The sequence below is a fragment of the Pseudopipra pipra genome, chromosome 13, assembly GCF_036250125.1.
Source record: "Pseudopipra pipra isolate bDixPip1 chromosome 13, bDixPip1.hap1, whole genome shotgun sequence".
Lineage (NCBI taxonomy): Eukaryota > Metazoa > Chordata > Aves > Passeriformes > Pipridae > Pseudopipra > Pseudopipra pipra.
In genome coordinates, this window is record NC_087561.1 from 3,194,478 (window position 1) to 3,213,270 (window position 18,793).

At 42.4% G+C, this 18,793-nt stretch overlaps 1 long non-coding RNA gene across 3 annotated transcripts in view; it reads left to right on the top strand.

Moving 5' to 3' along the window:
• The window catches only part of LOC135421352 (uncharacterized), a 49,235-nt gene extending 35,045 nt beyond the window's left edge, over positions 1-14,190 (top strand). For all 3 annotated transcript variants that reach the window (XR_010433968.1, XR_010433969.1, XR_010433970.1), the window contains 2 exons: positions 10,193-10,283; positions 11,171-14,190. This is a non-coding gene — a long non-coding RNA (uncharacterized LOC135421352). The remainder of the gene's footprint in view (positions 1-10,192; positions 10,284-11,170) is intronic.
• The last annotated feature ends 4,603 nt before the right edge of the window (positions 14,191-18,793 follow it).

Below are 18,793 nucleotides of genomic sequence, written 5' to 3' on the forward strand. Positions count from 1 at the left end.
ATGTGACTTACTGTGCATGACAAACAGCATTGCTCCATAGGAACACTATGCTTTGTGGGAACCCAAGCCACCTGAGGGTCTTTGGGAGATTATGGGATTTGGAACATCTTTCTTGCAAAATTGCTCTAAATTGCTTAGTGTTTCCAAAACTAACTAATTATTAATCACTAGTAAGCAGTGTTTTCAAATGCACTGAAAACCCTCTGGCTTACAGAAAGGTGTAAAGCCTTCATTCCATTTGTATGCCCGTAGGTGTGGGAGGATTCAGTGGTTCTGGGGCAGGGTGGCTGTGTTTTGGTTGAGGGTGTGTAGTTCCCTAACTCTCTGCTGCTTTGGCCTTCTCACTGCCTCTCCTCGAAGCATCACCCTCAGCTCTTCCACTACCACCTCTCATTGGGTGGACTCTTTTCAGCAACACTTTCCATCCTGTGCTTTAAGCTGGAGACTTCTGGTGTTTGTTGCCCTCACCATGGAGGATGACCATGCTGCCCCTCTCTAGGGGAAAGGGTGCAGTTAGGAGGGGAAAATCCTGATAAAGCCCTACTCTTTATTCCAGGCAAACCTATTCAGGAGAAACATACCTCAGAACCAATAAGCAGTGCACAGGTGTATTTAGGTGCCAGACTGCCATCCTTATCTTCACTGACAATGGACAAATTTAATGCCTTTGATGAAGGTCTACTTTGGGATTTTGTTTCTCATTTTTTAATTCAGACATGAGAGAATCACCTTCCCAAGTCCTGTTGGACTCTCAGGCCCTTTGAATCAATTCAAAGTCAAAGCTTCCTCCTGTTAAGGGGAGAAGGGCATAAATTCCAGACTTGTTCCCTGCTTTCTGTCAGTATGTGGGATTAATGTTACTTTTCAGTGACATTAATTACTACACAGTTAGGAACACAGACAGCTGTGCACCAACCATGATAGAAAATGCATTTCAAAAGTGAATACAGTAATTCTTGACTCTTCCATAACTGAGAACATATTAGCCATGCTGGAAGTCCCTTGTCCTTTTCAGCTAGCAGGTATATTAATGAATGACAGGAATAAGCATGCTTATTGAAAATTCTTCTATTTTTTTTTATGAAGTAATTCTACAAAGTCTAGCTGCCACTGCATCACAAATATGATTGTGTTGGAGGCCAGTTTTACACTGATTTGTAGTTTCCAGGTCGCTGTGTCCTACAATTATAAGGAGTGCTATATACTGGCCTCCCTGCAGTACTCATGTAAGACTTATGCCTGGATCCCCTGCCAGTGAAAGTACCCCAGCAAACTCTCTTGGCAGGTGCAGATCTATATTTCCTCTGTCACTCCTCTCAAAGGCAAAGTCAGTACTTATCCCCTTGGCAATAAAGGGACTTAAGTAATGAGATGATAGAAAACATGGCAAGGACATTGATCTGGTTGCATGTCTGAGCCAAGAGGGCTAACTGTGGACCCCAGTGCTTCAAAGCAGATTTGCATAAAACACCTGTTAAGCAATTTTTAAAGTATGTATAGAAATTTTTTTTTGGAAAAATATTTTTCTAGAGGTAATAGTAGCTGTGGATGAAGATAACCCATGTGTTCAGCACAGAACTCCTGGTGCTTTCATTCCTGGCAGGTGTCCTGGCTTCCAGCTGCTGCTTGAAAAGGCTGCAGATCTTCTGGAAGTCTTGTTTCCTGCACACCCCCTGCAGATGTCTTGAATGCCATAAGAAGTCTCCTCCAACACTGGACAAGTGTTGACACTTGAATTTTGCCCACAGTTTGATCCCAGCATGTGGAAAGGGTTGCTGGAACTGGTGGGCTTTCTACCTTAGCTTTGGAAGCTGGTAGTGGCACAGATTAGCTGGTGTCAACATTATCACTTGCTAAAAGGACTCAGATTAAGGTTATTACTTGCTAATACACTTGGGTTAAATCCTGTGTCTAGATGATACTGCCAGGGTCTGAAATCTGCTCCCAAGCTGCAACATTCTGCCTCTGTCACATCAGAACTCCCTTCTGTTCATCTCCAGTTCTTGTTTCACTGCACTGTGTCTCTTGAGGTTTATTTTTGGTGCCTTTATTGGTGACATGTTGTTCATTTTGGATGCCTCTGGCAGATTTTTAGCTGTTAAGCCTCTGCCCATTTTCTTGTATTTTGGAAGCTCTGTGCTGTTTTGTACCTTTGATTTCCTGAAAGGGCACTTGGGGGCATTGCTTAATGGTCCTTAGCCATGCCTTTCCTCTGGGAAGGAAATCCTGCACTGCATAGGTCTCTGCCATGTGCTCTACCTCTGATGTCAGGTGTATTCCTGACACTTGCTGTGGTGCTGCAGCATCACCAGACCAGGTTACTGCTGTCTCTGCAGGGATCCAAAGCCATGTTCAGCACCAAAACCCTCTGTGCAGCATGGTAGAGGGGTGAGCATGCCATTTGTTATAAGTCTGTTGCTGACCTATTGTAGAATCCCCAGCTTTGATGTTGGAGTTTGTTGTGCAGAATTACATTGGTCACAGTTTCTGTGTTGGCAGCTTTGCGCTGAGTGTAACCCAGATCAAGACAGAATTGGGGTTTTGTAGCAAAACTTGAGTCTTCCTGTAAGACCCAACCTAGGAGGCCAAGCTCTTTGTATACCACTGTCCTGGTTTCAGCTGGGATAGAGTTCTTCTTACTAGCTGGTATGGTGCTGTGTTTTTGATTCAATATGAGAATAATGCTGATAACATGCTGATGTTTTGGTTGTTGCTAAGTGGTCCTTACCCTAAACCAAGGACTTTTCAGTGTGTTATGCTCTGGCAGCAAGCAGGTGCAGAAAAATCCCAAAAAACTGGGAGGGAACATGGACAAGACTGACCCAAACTGGCCGAGGGGATGTTGCTAGAGGACAGGCTGGGCATCAGTCAGTGGGTGCTGAGCAATTGTGTTGTGCATTACTTGGTTTTGTTCTTGGGTTTTATTTCTTTCTCTCCATTTTATTACAATTATTATTATTTTTATCATCATCATTAGTTCCAATATTGTATTATTTTACATTCTTCCAATTGTTAAACTCTTCTTATTTCAACCCACAAGACTGAGATATTTTTTTTTTTCCTTATTCTCTTTCCCATCCCACTGAGGTGGGGAGCGAGTGAGTAGCTTTGTGGTACTTAGTTGCTGGCTGAGGTTAAATCACCACAAAACTGCTTTCAATTTTGCTTCCCTGAAAAGGCAAGAATTGCTGTGAAGCCACCAGCCACGCTGCATGACTGAGCTCATCTACAGCTTTACTAGAGATACGATTTTATCCTTAGATTACTACAAAAAGTGTTGGTAGAAGCCATCAATTTTTAGAAAAGCTGGGCAGGAACCTACTTTAGAACAATAAATCAAGGTGCCAAGTGCCAAACTCCTCTAAGTGTGTGTATCTTGGAACAGACTAAGCAGTCATTAAGTAGAAACACTTTTTTGTATTAGCTAGGGCAGAACTAGCACTTTCCTGTCCAAGCATGTTGCAGAGCACCTGGCTGCAAGGGAAGCAGGGTCAGGGAGGTGTCAGTGCTGCCTGCCCAGTAGCAAGTGAACAACTTTGACAGTCACCTCCATCATCCCAGCTCTGTGGTCCCTGGACAGCTTCACTGTTCCCACCATTCCTGGCTTCATCTCAGCAAGAATGCACGATTTAAAAATTTGGACAGATCGGTGTTGAGGATAATACACATTCCTCTGCAAAGGCCAAAATTTATGTGAACATATTTGTTCAAAATTATGAACAAATCTGGACGTTGACTACCATGTAAAGTACTGAAGGGAAAATAGAGTCAGCTGGTTAGTTTGTTCATTAGACTTTATCAGATCATTTTCAGTAAGGAAGCTGAAGATCTCCAAGAAGCTTTAAAAAGATGATTTCAAATTATAGCAACCATCTAGAAAGTGAGGAGATCAAGGTTGTTATTTGAACTGCCTTTGCAGTGACTACATTTGTAATATTGAAAATCTATCAGTCTTATACCTGTGTCTGAAATCCTGTCTGTAACAGTAATAACAATTTTCAAGCTGAAAAATTCTTGAAATTCATGTGTATCAGAAAGATTAGGTTTTTAGTTCTGACTGCTTCCTCACATCATTCTTTCTCGATCAAGAGAAAGAATGTTGCCTTCAATTGTGAAGGTTTATCAGATTGGATGTCCAAAGATTCTGTGCTGCACTAAAAATGTTCCTGTGCAAAATCCCAGCACAAAGAATTTCTGATTGGGAAAGTTACGTATCCTTGTTATCTAATCCTTCAAACTAAATAGCTTCAGCTAAAACTTGTTCTTTAATACCAGACAACAGGATGGTCTGAGCAGAAATGGAATTAGAAAGTCACCTACTGCATCAGTGTAAATTCAGCTACTATGCATCATGGATCAAGTGCTCTGAAATATCACCCCTGAGAATGACTGAACTGAAGTCACTGAGCCAAATTCATTCTGGGTGCAGCATCACATTAGGCTGCTCTTATTCCTAATCTAGCTGTGAATTTGGACCAAACTGAAATTCCTATAAATCAGAAGGAACAGAAAGGACAGATGCTGTATCTCGAAAGATACATTCCTCTGGAAACTGTAGCTCCCTCTCCTGCCTTTTCATCCCAAGGAAGCAGATGGTTTCTCACTCACCCAGCTATGGTGAAAGCACAACGGGTAAAAATAAAAGCAAAGGGCTGGATCCCTTCCTTAGTTGATCTGCATGTGGTCCCACGAACCCTGGTGGGAATGCAGAAAATGGAAATAAGTGTGAAGCACAACCCAGAGACCTACAAGAGAATTTGTCTAGCATTTACTCTTAGAAGAGTGAGGGAATGTGCTCAAAAAGAAAGATGACTGCACCCTGCTCTTACCATCTTCTCCTGGCTCTGGCCACGGGGAACAATCTTTGGGAAGCTGTGATTCTCTAAGTCCTATTCTTACTCCTCCCCATGAGTAAGCAGGAAGCTGCCTAGCTCAGATTTCAATTAATGAGAGATTTAATTAACTTTTTTGGCTCTTTGATTTAATGCCTATATTCTGGTATCTGTGTACATTCAGTTTGTAGAACGATAGGGGGGAAGAAGTCTGCTTAGTCAACAGCCAAGCCAGCAAAGCAGGTCCCTTCTTCCCCATGTCCTTCATTTCTCAAAAGAAATATGAAGAGCATCTGGTAACTGATAGTTCAATGCCAAGCAATGCTGAAGTGACCCATTTAATTTTTGTAGAATTTGGAAATAAGTTCTATGGAAGCTTTCCTAAATGCTTTTTCTGGGGAAATAAATCTCTTAATTTTAGCTTTTTTGTTGTACTTCAATGAGAGGGGAAGTAAACATAAACATGTTATTATTATACATAATAATAACAACAGCAATAATAACAATGATGCAATGATTCAAGTAAACTGCTGCTCAGTACATTTTTGCTTTCCTGCTCTCCATCTAAACAGACGAATTTGTTCACATCAAAGTGGGGTACATTATTCATGTCATCCTATGTCACATCATGTATAATTGGATGTGACAACTCAAGGTAACGCATCAATTAGGGCAAGGCAGGAGCAGAGATATGTTGATCAAAAGGGGAACATACATCCAGCTTCAGGCATGGTTGTTTGGTGTTTGAGGATGACAAGAAGGCTATTTTGAAACTTCAGAGCTGAATTTGGAGATCATGTGCTGTTATTTAGATTGTCTTTCAGCCCTTCTGTTTGTAAGTGTACTAATTGACAAACCCTAATACTCAGACATTTACTGATGTATGACTCAAAGCCTTTTAATTATCCCATCTGTCATTTGTCCTGTTCTGAGTGCAGGTGAGGGGAGTGGGATGGGCTGAAAGCTGATAAAGGGAGGTGATTTGAGGTTCAGTGCAGGCATGAAATGGGAGTCTGTGTGAGCCTTCATGCTTCTGTTGATCCAAAAAGGATCCAATTTGTTCTGAGCTGCTGGTGACAGTTTGTGATATAGTGCCTTGGTTTTATCCTTTTATTAGTTGGTAGCAGTGAACAAAATGTTAAATCAATAGGTTATTGCTTCCAGCAGGTCAAAGGTTTTTGTATGGCTTTTGTAAGTTATTAATATGTGGAGCCTTGCATTAAGTGTGAAGTGTGAGCCTTCCTTTGGAAGACACGGTATAAGTCTGGAGAGATTAAGGATCAAGCAAAACCCATCAATCTATAGGAATGAGGGGTTTCTCAGAAAAGAAGCTAAATTCTGTTTGAGTTCTGAAGGAATAGGAACAGGGTAAGGTGTAGGAAGCAAGTGCTTGAATGATGTGGAAGCACAAGGGCTCTGCATCTGCAGAGATGGTCGAGTGCTCCCTGTGACCAGCATCCAACCTTCTCACTCTCCCACTCCCTTGGGAACAGGGGAGAAAGTGCGGAGTCCTTTAGGACGTGAAAACAAGGACTCCTGCTCCAATCCACAAGCTCCCTTAAGCTCTGTTGGTGCTTGGAGCGTTTGCTGCTGAGACAGCTGTCACAGCTGGATGCAGCACGTTGTCGCTGACACACAGCAACAGATGAATGTGTGAACAGAGCAGGAGTCCTTGCTTCTGTGTCCCCATGAAGTGTGTCCCAAAGGCTCTCAGCAAGTCAGCACTGAGCAGGGTCACATGTAACTACATTCTTTCAAGCAGAAATCTTGCCAACCTTTTTCTAAGGACCTCTGGAGGGGAGTTTCCACAGGGTCCCTAATGGGGCTTCACTACAATTAATCTGAGAGATCTTAATATCTGACCTGATCTTGCGTTCTTGCAAATGCAGAAATTAGCCATTTGGAAGGGCTTGTATGTGTGCTGGAGAACAGAACCAGAAACCAAACTCATCATGACAAGTTGCAAACCTGATCTGAGACCAGGGGATGCAGTTTAGCAGGATGCCACACACTGCACCTGGCAGCAACCCTCGGCTGTGCCAGTGTCAGCTGGTGAGCAGCAGTGACAGAAATGAGGTGGGATGAGCAGAGTGGGTGGCAGCTGCACGGGAGCCCGGGTGCCTGACAGCTCTGGAAAAGGCAAGCACTGTGCTGGGTGGATAAATGGAAAAGTAGCCTAGGGGATAATGGATACACTCCAAGTGTATGTACTGGGCTTCAGGGGAGTTGGGAGCAAACTGAAAAGTGTCTGGAAGTAGCATGAACTCACTGGGAATTATGACCATTGGGGAAAGATGAACATACTGGACTTGTTCAGCATCAAGAACTGGAACTGAGGGGTGCAATGATCCTGCTGCTCTGCAGAGAGTAATACTTGCCTCTGTGTTCCTTATAGAGAATTCTTCACCTGTGGTAAGGCAGATAGAGTTTGGATGCTGGACAGAGCTAAGGGAGCAGTAGTAAAGCACCAGAATTTATTGCTCAGGGAAATTTATAGCCTTTACTGGTGAAGGTCAAGTTAAACAAACACCTCTGGAAAGACAGAGGATTACTGGGGAAGGGAGCAGACCTTGGCCCTCTGAGCAGTGCCTTCCAGCCAGAATTGTGCACTCTGTGTATCAAGCAAGGCCCTTTTAGCACCTCTTCTTCCCAGCTGTCTTTTCCCTCAAGGCAGCAGCCCATGATTTTCAGTCTTCCTTACAAGTTATTTTTTGTATTCTTCTGGCTGTTGCCTCTGAACTCTTTTCCATTGGTTCTGGTTCTTTCCTGAGCAGAGCAGAATGAAAGGATTACTCTGTACACCTGTTTTCTCTGTACATCTTGGCATGATTGAGTTTTTTAAGCAGTAGTGTATCACCACTGTGTGATGATTTTGTGGTCTATATGTGCACGGTATAAAATACAAATTTCAAAAATAGTAAGCAGTGTGCAAGAAGAATCATTTGGTTTTTATGTGTGTGTGGTTGTGAGTAGGTTTTTTTTTTTTTTTTTTTTTCTAATGTAACAGATGGTTTCTATGCAGGATTATGTCTAGAGAGCAAAGTAATTATACTGTATATGTCAAATTTCCTCCTGGGTGTATTTATAGAGATATTTCTGAAGCAGAATGTCTCCAGTCAGAATATTTAAAACAAACCAAACATCTTCATTGAGAACTAAACAGTAGGATTTATGGATTCACATGTGTGCATGCAAATATACACACAGAGTATTTTGAGAACAGTTCACACCTTATTTAGGGCTGTATTAGCTTTCATGGAGTATCTTCTTGTTTGGCAGTAGTCAGATAAACAAAAAATTAAATAAAACTGCAGTGTATGAAATATTCCAGTACTGGTGTTGAAGGTTTTATTAGATTCATAGTGCATTTAAAGATCAGTAGAAAACCCGAGGCATTTGCCAATCAAATGAAGTTGAGAGAGTGCTACTGCTCTGCTTTTCTTCTTGGAGAGTGATGGGCACAAGCAAAGGCAGGCGAATTACCAGCTCCTTCAGAGACCTGAATTTATATTGTAATTCAGAGCTTAGTGCTTGAGAAGAGAAGGTATAAAATTATTTTCTTCAGGGTTTTGGCTGGAGGAAGACAGATACAGAAGAGCAGTGAAAGATGTGCTCCCATTCTTTGAGGAAACATAGTATTTGAGAGTACTGTGAGTATATCGATTGGTAGATTTTAATACCAGGCTCACTGATTTTTACTATGTTTTTTTTTTTCCTTCTTTCTTTCTCTGCTGAATTAAGGAAGCTGACTACGTTGGTAGTTAGACACATGCATATTTTCTAAGACAGTTTTTCATGCACTTCTACAAGTCACTGCTTGGTATTTGTTTTTCTGTAAGTTTTTCTTTGGGTCTCTTGCTGTGAAGCAGTCTCTACCTCTCAAATCCTTTCTGCTATATCCATGTTTGGTTTTTTTTCCCCCATCTTTGTTTTAAAATGGTGAACTTCTGATACTTGTGCAGGGTTCCAAAAGAAGTTTCAAGTACTGTGATGTAGGGGCTATTACTGAATGCGCTCATGGGCTTCCTTCAGAAATCCTCTTTCTTCCTTGAGAAAGAAACTTCAGGCAGCCTGTGCAGTTGAGGCTGTTAGTGCTCTGCCAGCTTCTTCCCTGGAGTCCAAATCCAGCCTCCAGCTGTCTGTCTTGGAGAGAGGGAATGTGTGGTGACAAGTAGATCTGCCCGGTGGGCGGTGCTAATGATTTCAGTGCAGTCTCATGTTTGCTCATGATTTGGAAAGAAAGGGAGATGGGAAAAAGAAAACTTTCAGCATTGGTGGCACGAGTATTTCTGGAAACCCTCTGGTAGCTGAGGTGTCCTCAAGATTCTGCTGCAGCCTTGGCACAGGTGTGTGCCTCTCTTAAATATTAGAAAGATAAAACCTTTTCAAAATACTTCAAACTGCTTGATTGTTATTGCAAAAGAAAAGCACTTTTTTCCACGAATGTCATTGTAATTTTCAATTAAATTCATATGGTACTGTCTGAGTAATAGAGTTATTAAATAGTGACTGATTCCCTACTCTCCCACTGCTCTCAGTATATCTATGAAGGGTTTCCCAGAGGAGCTTTTGACAGGCTTTAAACAATCAACCATGACAGTGTGGAGGAAAAAGTATTGTTTAGCTTGCTAATCTCTTAGCTCTTGTGTTTTCAAGGCGATGTTACTGCTTTTATCAGTGTGTCCTAGTTCCTATTTCCCTTTATAACCATTGTGCTAGCCGTGGATGTTGACAGGCTTTGGTAACTCGTGGCTGGATTGTCTGACTGAAAAGCCCTGAGACATCTTGTTCCCCAGACAATACTCCTGCAGAGAGGTCCCTGCCGGTTTCCCAGGGCCATCCATGTATGGTTTTAGGGTTTTCCGTTATTTTGGTTGGCTGATATTTTTCATGTTCCCACTCTTCTCCTCTTAACACAAGTCTGCCCACATTTCCTTAGAGGTTTGTCTGCCTTCTGTAGGAGGATTTGAATATTAGTTCTTCATCTTTTCTGTGTCACTCTCCTTTTATTACTCTCTCCTTTCATTGATTTATGACTTATATGGAGGCCAAGATTCAGTAAAGGACATATATGTCATATAAAAAGAAAGCAAGAAGTTAATCATGTTATTTTTACCTGTCTAATATCTTGATGAAAATTCAGATACTACACTGGGTGATTGCAAGTGGAAGTATCTGTCTGATCTTTGCAAAAGGTTGCCACATCTTAGCGGAAATAATTATCTTCTGCACAGTTGTGGTGATAATTGTGCTATTACAATGAGTGCAGTTTTTTTGAGGTTATTATGCTTAGCAACAGACCTGTTTTCTTTGTTTTTTTCTAGATTTGGCTGATTCACGTTGATCTATTTTTCTTGCAGGGATTAATTCTGGGTGGAAGAAAAAAATCTCTGACTTGAGATGTTCCACACGTCATGCAGTGAACTTCCCTGCGTGTGGGAAAGCTGCAAGGTCAGAACAGCTAGAGTGTGAGGGTGTGTTCTCACCCTGGGAAAAACAACTTTCTGGGAATGATCTCTGCTTTGACAGACTGGTGCTTGTTTCAAAAAAGCAGCCGTGGAAATATGTAATTCCAGCACTGCTTGTATGCAGTATGTGTGCTTGTATGGCTTTACTTTCAGTGTCTTCACTTCTGCATGGCTTTAATTGATCAAAGGCATGCAAAGGGCACTTTTCTGTTCTTTGTTAGTCGTGGCAAAATACAAGAACTTTTTCTGTAGTAAACTTGTGCAACAAGATGTATTGCACAGTTATTTGCAGGCATTATTATTTGCTATTAAAATGTGTGTCTTCTTTACAGTAGCAAGCTTTCAGAAGAAGGAGCAAGCTCAGGAAAAAAAGAGTTCTAAAATATGAAGTCAGAGGGTGTTAAGTACATCACTGTGTGAATGACTGAACAGTCATATGCTGTTCATGGTCAGCTGATCTCTGTTCCATCCATGCTTCTATTAAATGCCTTTTACTTTGTGCTTCGTTTGACAGTAGATGTCAGTAGATTGGATTAGGTAACTGGCTGGATGCAGTGTAAACCTCGGCTGCTCGAAGCAAGCACTGGATAAGCTCTCAAAAGTCTATTCTACCGTTTCCATTAACCTGTATAAAGTGTTCTGATACAATCAAGATGCATAAGATATTAGATGTTAAATTATGCAGCCAGCTGGCTGATGGTGCTGCTGGAGCCCGGGGGACTGACAAAAGCTATTGTTGGGGCCAGCCAGAGGTGCTCCTTCCAAAACCCTCTTTTCTGTTGTTGCTTTTTGAACTTTGCATATTAAAAGTTTTTCTGTTCGGTCTCTCCCCAAAGGCTGGAATTTAATTTTTTTTTTTTCTTTCCACAGGATGATTTCACTGAAAGCACAAAACCAATTTAAAATAAAATCACAGAATGACAGAATATGCTGAGCTGGAAGGGACCCACAAGGATCAGCGAGTCCAACCCTTAGCCCTGCACAGGACCATCCCCAAGAGTCACACCCTGCGCCTGAGAATATTGTCCAAATGCTTCTTGAACAGAAGCAGATGACAGCATTTCCAGAAAATTTTTTTTTCCTTGGGATTTATGCTTCTGTGGCATCAAACCAGCTGAGTTTTGAAACTCAGTCAGAAGACAATAATTAGCTGAGGCATTGTTTGATTGAATCTTGGAGGAAAAGAAAAGGTGCCTATCTGAAATCTGGGTGTTTTAGTAATAATTGAGAATCTGTAATGAGCTTTTATCACAGCAGCTCTGAGTTGATTATTTAATAAGAAATTGGCAGTGGAGGAAAAGTATATTAACATGAATGTAGCAAGAAGAAAGGAAATGGGGTGCATTATGAGGGTAACCTAACACAAATTAGTTTCCACCTTTATTTTGCCCAGTTCAAACTGAGTCCTGACTGCCCTAACATACCAGTTTGATTGAGCAGCTAAATCTCTAGCTTGGTGCAGGAATTCTTTGTTGCTACAGCCCAGGTCTGTAGCTTCTTTTTGGTACTGCTTCTGGAGAGGAAAGCTTTATTCTCTGGAAGCCACAGTTCCCTTCCTACCTCAATATTTTATCCAGAATTTCCCTTGACTGAACCAGCCTGAGACAGATAAGAGTCTTTTAATGTAATGCAGTAAAGAATGAGTTTCTAAGGCAGAGTGAATGGAGGGTATATGTAAGAATGTGATGTGGAAAAGGAAGCACTAAAACTCTTTGAATGAATCGTACCAGTCTGGTCTCTGTGCTAAACCCGGCTCCGTTTAAAACTTAATGGGGTTTATCTTTTCTACTTTGCTGCTGTTGTACATGAAACAATGAAGTCCATTGCTCCAGGTCCTACAGCTTCAGACTGGTGTTTCTTTTCCTTGAGGACTGGTACTGTGGTTTGATGCAAATTCCTTCATGTCCTGCCTGACTCTATAACCTTGCAGCACACGTTTTCCTTTGTTTATTGCCTACTGGCACCTGGAAAGCAATTATCTGTTTCTGTCCCCCGAGTGCCTACAGGCCCCATGCTTTCCTGCCTCCCACGGTTGACTGCTTTTAAAAAGAGAGTGCTGTACCCATCAACAGGTGTTAGCAGCATCTGCTATCAACATGGCATCACCCTCTCAGCCGAGCAGCACGCTGCCAAAGAGCTGGCACTCATTTCATTATGCATACTCCCCATCTGCATGCAGATTCACTTACCAGCTCTTGCCCTAGTGGAACTGGCACGTGTCTTGGTGTGGGCCCAAAGCCACCCAAGCATATGGGCTTGGTCTGCTCCAAGTGTGTGCAGCAGAGATGGTGCATTTGTAAAACAGGAGCAGGATTCCCATGTAGGAAAGGTAGTGCAGTGTTCAGGCCTGGGACTCGCCCTTTTGAATCCCTGTGGGTCGAGTATGCTCTCATCTGTGTTTCTCTGACTCTTTTTGCTTTTATTCAGTGCTGTGACAAAGATCTATATCAGCTCTTTTTCCTATCTCTGCAGAAGACCTAATCTTCAAAATGGTTTTCCTATTTGGTTTGTTTGATTTTTTTGTTTTTAAATGAAAGCATTAAAAATCTGATTGCTAATGTATATACACAGGAGCCTGCTTCCTGTGGGTAATAGACTATACTGAGGATGTGTGATGGCTTTTGTTACATTTCTGTGAAGTTTTTTCCTAGGAAGAAATCCTTTACATTGGGAAGAAATTCTTTTAAGGAGAGCAATCAGACATTGGAATGGGCTGCCCAGGGAGGTGGTGGATTCACTGTCCCTGGAGGTATTTAAGAAGAGACTGGATGTGGCACTTAGTCTGGTTGACAAGGTGCTGTTTGGTCATAGGTTGGACTCGATGATCTCAGAGGTCTTTTCCAACCTGGTTGATTCTGTGCTTCTGTGTTGCTGTGCTGTGCCTCCCTATTGTTGTAATTGCAAAAGACTATGGAGTGATTTGCTTTAGGTCCTCTTTTTCACAAATCTGAGTAACTTTTGCCTATCATTCTCCCCTTGTCTGCTGGTTTCTCAAAAAATTGTGGCCCTAAGCAGAAGCACTTGAACTTAAAACTGGCCAGGGTTGCAGTGTAAGCTAAATCTTCCCAGCCATTTCTGACTTACTTGGAGAGAAGCCTGAAGTGAATATGCCTCAGACATCATGGTCTGGCCTGTAGGACCAGTGTTTGAATGGCAGTGAAGTTTTCTATGAAACTTGTGATATGGACACTGGAAAACATCCCCTGAATGATTTATCTTCTTCTTACTCACATTTGGATGTTCAGCAAGAATCCATTCCATCTGAACAGCTAAGGAGAGTACACAGAAAATCTGTGGCACAGGGATTCCTTCCTTTAAAGGCAATTACCAGCAGTGCTACCCTTCATTAGCCCTGCTAGGAGGGAAGTTGTCCCAACAGACGCCACAGTAATCCCTCCTACATTTCTGTAGGTAAGTGCATAGCTTACCTCAATGCTTGTCCCTTCTCCAAAAACTTTTTATTTTGTCTGGTGTCAAAAATCTTGTTTGCTGATTGCCAATTTCTTTTATTAAATTTAGTGTAGAGCCAACCACAAAAAAAATTAGGCAGGCTGTGCTAGTAGTGTTATGTCTGACTGACGTTCCTTTGGAATTAATATTCCAGGAATTCCGTTCTGGTGGTCGTACTGCTTAGCTACTGAGCAGAAACTTTCAGTGTGGTAATACTGATCCAGCTGAGATCAGCAGAGCTTGCAAGGTACGAGTTGTTGGGCAGCGTTTGCAAGGGCTGGCCTGAGCGCTTTTATTATCCAGGCAATTAAAAAAAAAAATCAGATTTCTGCATCGACCTTTAAAATTGTACTTGTATTAAACATCCATCTGGGTTCTGGTAGCGTGATAATTCTGGAGGACTCTAATGGACTTTTAAAATATATATGATGCATAACAAAGTGTTGCCTTCCCCCTCAGTTATTTGTAAAATCTTTTGCACGCTTAGTAAATGTATCCTTGAGAGATTAGCTGAAGGCCATATTTTTCCTGTGGGAGATGGTGAAGGAATTAAATGGAAGCATTAGTCTGAATTGCAAAAAAATAACCAGTTGATCAAACTGAATAGAAGTGGCCATACTTAATCCTGAATGATTCCTCAGTGCTAGTACAACCATTCCATGTGCTAGGTGGAGCTAGTATGACATTTTTAAAGCAGCAATAGAGAAAACCAGTCCCTCTATAAAAGGGACTGTGTATATATGTATTTCAGATCATTCACTACTAAAATTAATGATAGGTTTCACCCTTCTGCCAAAGCTTCTTTGAAATTTTCTTTCTAGCCCCAGTTGAGATAAACCTTTTCAGAGCTCCTGGGTTAACGTGCTCAGGCTGAGCAATCACAACTCACCAGTGAGTGTCCTGCAAAGGGATGGGGAGACAAAGTCTGCTGCTCTGGCCAGATGGAAAATGCTGGACCGACACCTCAGCCAACGGCTGGAAGAGCAGCTGTGGCATCCCAGCAGCTCTGTGCAGAGTGTGTGTGCTGGAACAGCAGAGGTCGGGACAGCACGTGCTGTATCAGCGCCCTGACCCCTGTTTTAAAGAATGGTTTATGAACTTAAGTGGTTAGCCCAAAGTGATTCATCATGCCAGCACCAGAGGTAGAACCCATGTTTCCCAACTTCCCAGTTGCAATAAGCATTTATTCCCTGTTTGCTCAGCAGAGAGACAAGGGCCCTAGAGCAGGAAAGTCAAGAGATCTAAAAGTAGCATGTTCTTCCTACGACTTATCAGCTGTTCACAGCACATATGGCCAGAAAGGAAGCTTAAATAATTCAGTCTCACTCCTTTATATCGCAGCTCAATTTAACCTAGTTGTCCCTCCAGTAAAGCTGTTACCTGTGCTTGCCTTCCTAAAATACTTCTAGCTTCAGTTTGCCTGCACCAAGAAACAGAGGATCTACTTGTAGTTTGGACTCTGTATTGATGTTTAATCCTTCTTGCTGCATCAGGATAGTTTGTCTTTCAGTTCTCAGGTGGTCATTCTGCTACAGCCTGTTTTCCATTTGGTACCTTTTGGGTTTTTTTATTCATAGTTACCTTTCTTTTGTCACTGAATCAGAAAGAAGCACCACCAGTCAGAGCTTGGCTCCCCTTTACTGAATGATGACTTTTCTTCTTTGAGAGCTCCGTTCTGGATAGATTGATTTGTACTTTCAGACACCATAGTTGATGGTGTCTCTAGGGTTTGGCCCAGAAGTCTCTGACCGCAAAGGGCATTCAGTATATATAAAATTATTGCCTGATGAATTATTCCTGTGGTCTTATTTTAATGTTAAATTTCTCAAAGGCATTTGAAAATTTCAGAGAAATCAAGGCTGACTTCTCAAAAATAGCTCAAAGAAGAAAGCCTTGATAAAGGTAAAACCAGCTTGTTAAAGGCAGCTTGGGGGACCTTATAATCCCCAGGCTGTCCAAACATGATCTTTTGACTCTGTGCCAACATATTCATTGAATTCTACAAGCCCTTCTCAAAGTGCAAATTCTACCATTTCTAAATCACACATACAAGGAGGATTCTAATGCCTAAATACAATGGAATATTTTCAAGCACAACATAAATATTGATTTAAAAAAACCAAACAAAAACAAAAAACCCCACAAACGCCCACAATGCAATGCTGACATTTTAAAGATTCATAATCGGGTATGTCTGACTATCTCTGGCTTCTAAACAGGACAAGTCAAAAAAGCAAATAGGGTGTTTGAAAGGATATTTAGGTCTCTGATGTCCCTAGCTTTTCCCTGCAGTAAGCTCCTATTCTAATCCCCTTGCATCTCCTTGGGGTAAATGCTGCAGACTGGTCCTGTGATGTTTCCCACTGAGGTGCTGTAGCCTGGCAGTGTGGCTTGCTTGGATGCTAATGCCTTTTTTTGAAGTTCTGAAGTTTCCCCAATGCAAGTAAACCTCAGGAATGTCAGCTCACCAGGCTAATTCATGTGCAAGTGTTCAAAACTGTGTATGTTTAGTTGCTCCTTTGGCTGGTTTTGCTGGGAGGTGGCTTCCGAGAAAGAGGGATGTTAAAGCTCAGTGCTGTTGCTTCCCAACTTCCACACCCTGTTGTCAGCTGGTGCACCTGGACCCTCTCTCTTCTGACTGGAACTCCCTCCCTGTCAACACAGTGGTTCTGAACTGCAGACATCCGTGGAATTATGGTGAGTGCTCAGGAGCTGGTTACTGGTAGGGGCTGATGAGAAAAGCTGGACTGACTGGTGTAATAAAACGTTGGGAGCTGCTCCGTTTAGGCAGCTTGGAGAAGAGTAAGTGCAGGGAACCCTGGTGTGGAAGGCTTGGGCATATCCCAGAGACTCCTTTTATTTGTAGCCAGGAGCTTGTAGAGAAGACATAATTGGGCATTACTCTTTGCAGATTTTGGGCATATGTGCGAAATCTCCTTCAAGGAGAAGCTCTCACTATTTGGCAAATTCTTTTTCTTGGACAAAATTTTCGGTTCATGGTCCGTACAGAAGCTGTTCACTGAATTGAGTGTGGCTCTTCCTGCATGTTTCAAAAGTGGACACAAGGCTCAGGAGGGACATGTCATGAAGTGTCATGCTACAGAAAGCTGGAATAATTACACTCCAATCTTTTTTAGAACCAAGACTCTTATTGACATAAATAAAAAAAATTCTATCCTTGCACACATGTACATAATTCTCAGTGACAGGCCTGGTTGCTGACAGTAAGATATGACCCTGCTGGCCTGGCTTTCATACTGTTGTACATGCTGGAATAATTCAAATCAGCATTTGATCTTATGAATTTAATAGGCAGTCATTTCCTTCAAATTTAAAGTTGATTGATCTCTCAGGTCTTGCAGTTAAAGAAAAAAAGCGTGTACAGAGAATATTTCTATTCAGTGTGTTGCAGGGGACTGCTATGTTTCAGGACAGATGCTTGTAGAGATGTGCTGGTAGTCACTATGCTGTGTTTGCATACTAATCAATGAGTTCAGGAAGCATTATACTTGAGAAATCCTCAGCTATCTTCTGTAGAACAAATTTGATCTTTGATACTCAGGGGAAAAACTTCAGGAGTATAAAGCCTTAAGTGTCTCTGCCTAGCATTCTGATTACTACTTATGCATGTTTTGTAGGTCTGATGTTAAAAGGACTTTCTTTAAGACATGCAATGCTTAATAAAGACCATTTTGAACTAACTCATTGTGGTATTTTTGCACAAAACTGCATGGCCTGGAAGCAGTGAAACACACATTGCACTGGTTTGATCAGGGGATCGTGTTTTAATAGTTCTCTGTGTTAGCTCTACAGGAAAAGAGGCATTTATTATGCTGTGATGCATGTTTGCATCAGTGGTAACTCTTTGCTGGTTTTGTGTTTATGGTATGCAGTCTGTACCTTTCCTTTCAGTCTATTTTTTCAGGAAAGCCTGATGTTACACTACACTTAACTTACTTTTCACCATAGTAATTTGTTTTGGCACTGTGTGCTCAGGGCTAAAATATCCTCACTGCTAATAGCTTCTCTCACGGTGACGGAGGCAGGTATTGATCAGGTTAATTTCGGTGCCTCCAGCGGGCTTGGGGAATCAAAGGTGTTAACGGGATGCTGTGATGTAAAGGAGTTTAACAAGATTCAGGGCTTCACACCAGTTTTTCCTCCCTAGAAAAGCATTTTATCTATGACAACAACCACTACAGAGAAAAAAGTAAATATTTTTAATAGGGTAAATTACCTGTTTTGAAGACTTCTAGAGAGTGCCAGTTCTTAGAGGGGCAAGGGAGGGAAAAACTTGATGTGAGCATTTTGAATTCATGATGTGACGTGTTAAAGGACAAGCCAGAGTATCCCAAGGCACTCAGAAGAGGGTATCAGGAGGAGTAAAGAGAGAACATGTGGCAATGAGCTGGTGCACAGCCTGCTGGCCCCAGCCCTGTGGCAGGAGGAGGGTGGCTGTGGTACCATTACACCCAGTCTAAGACCTGCTGAACTCATCACAGCTTTAGCCTGGGTAGCACGATGGATTTCAGTGTCTCAGCTCCTGGCTGAGACTGAGTCGGAGCAGTGCCACTAACCTGACCCTCATGCCAAGATCAGAAGAGGGGCACCATGGCCCAAGGGTGTACCAGACCCTCCTTGCCTACTGGAAGACACGGTTGGTACCCTCTGGGATACGGGCAGCAGTGGGCAGTTTGACTCCTGTCTGGTTGGGATGCTGGTGGAGGGGCCAGTGATGGGGGTTAGCATTCAGGCTGAGTGACGGGGACTTGATTTGGCTCCTGGGACAGTGGTGAAGGTGTGGCAGGCCTTGCCCCCAGCCCTTGATGTAGGGATTCCTCCACTACCTGCCCTTTCTCTTCCTGACTCCTGGGGTGCTTTCCTCCCCTGGACCCGGACAGGGCTCCTGCCTGGGCTTCTCGGCTGCCTGCAGATGGGTGAGATGCTGGGACTGAAGCCGTGGGTGTTTGCATCCCCAACAGGCACATGTGAGCAATGTGCCTTTAAGACTAGCAGGAGAGCAATAGTATCTCCCTCCCTCCT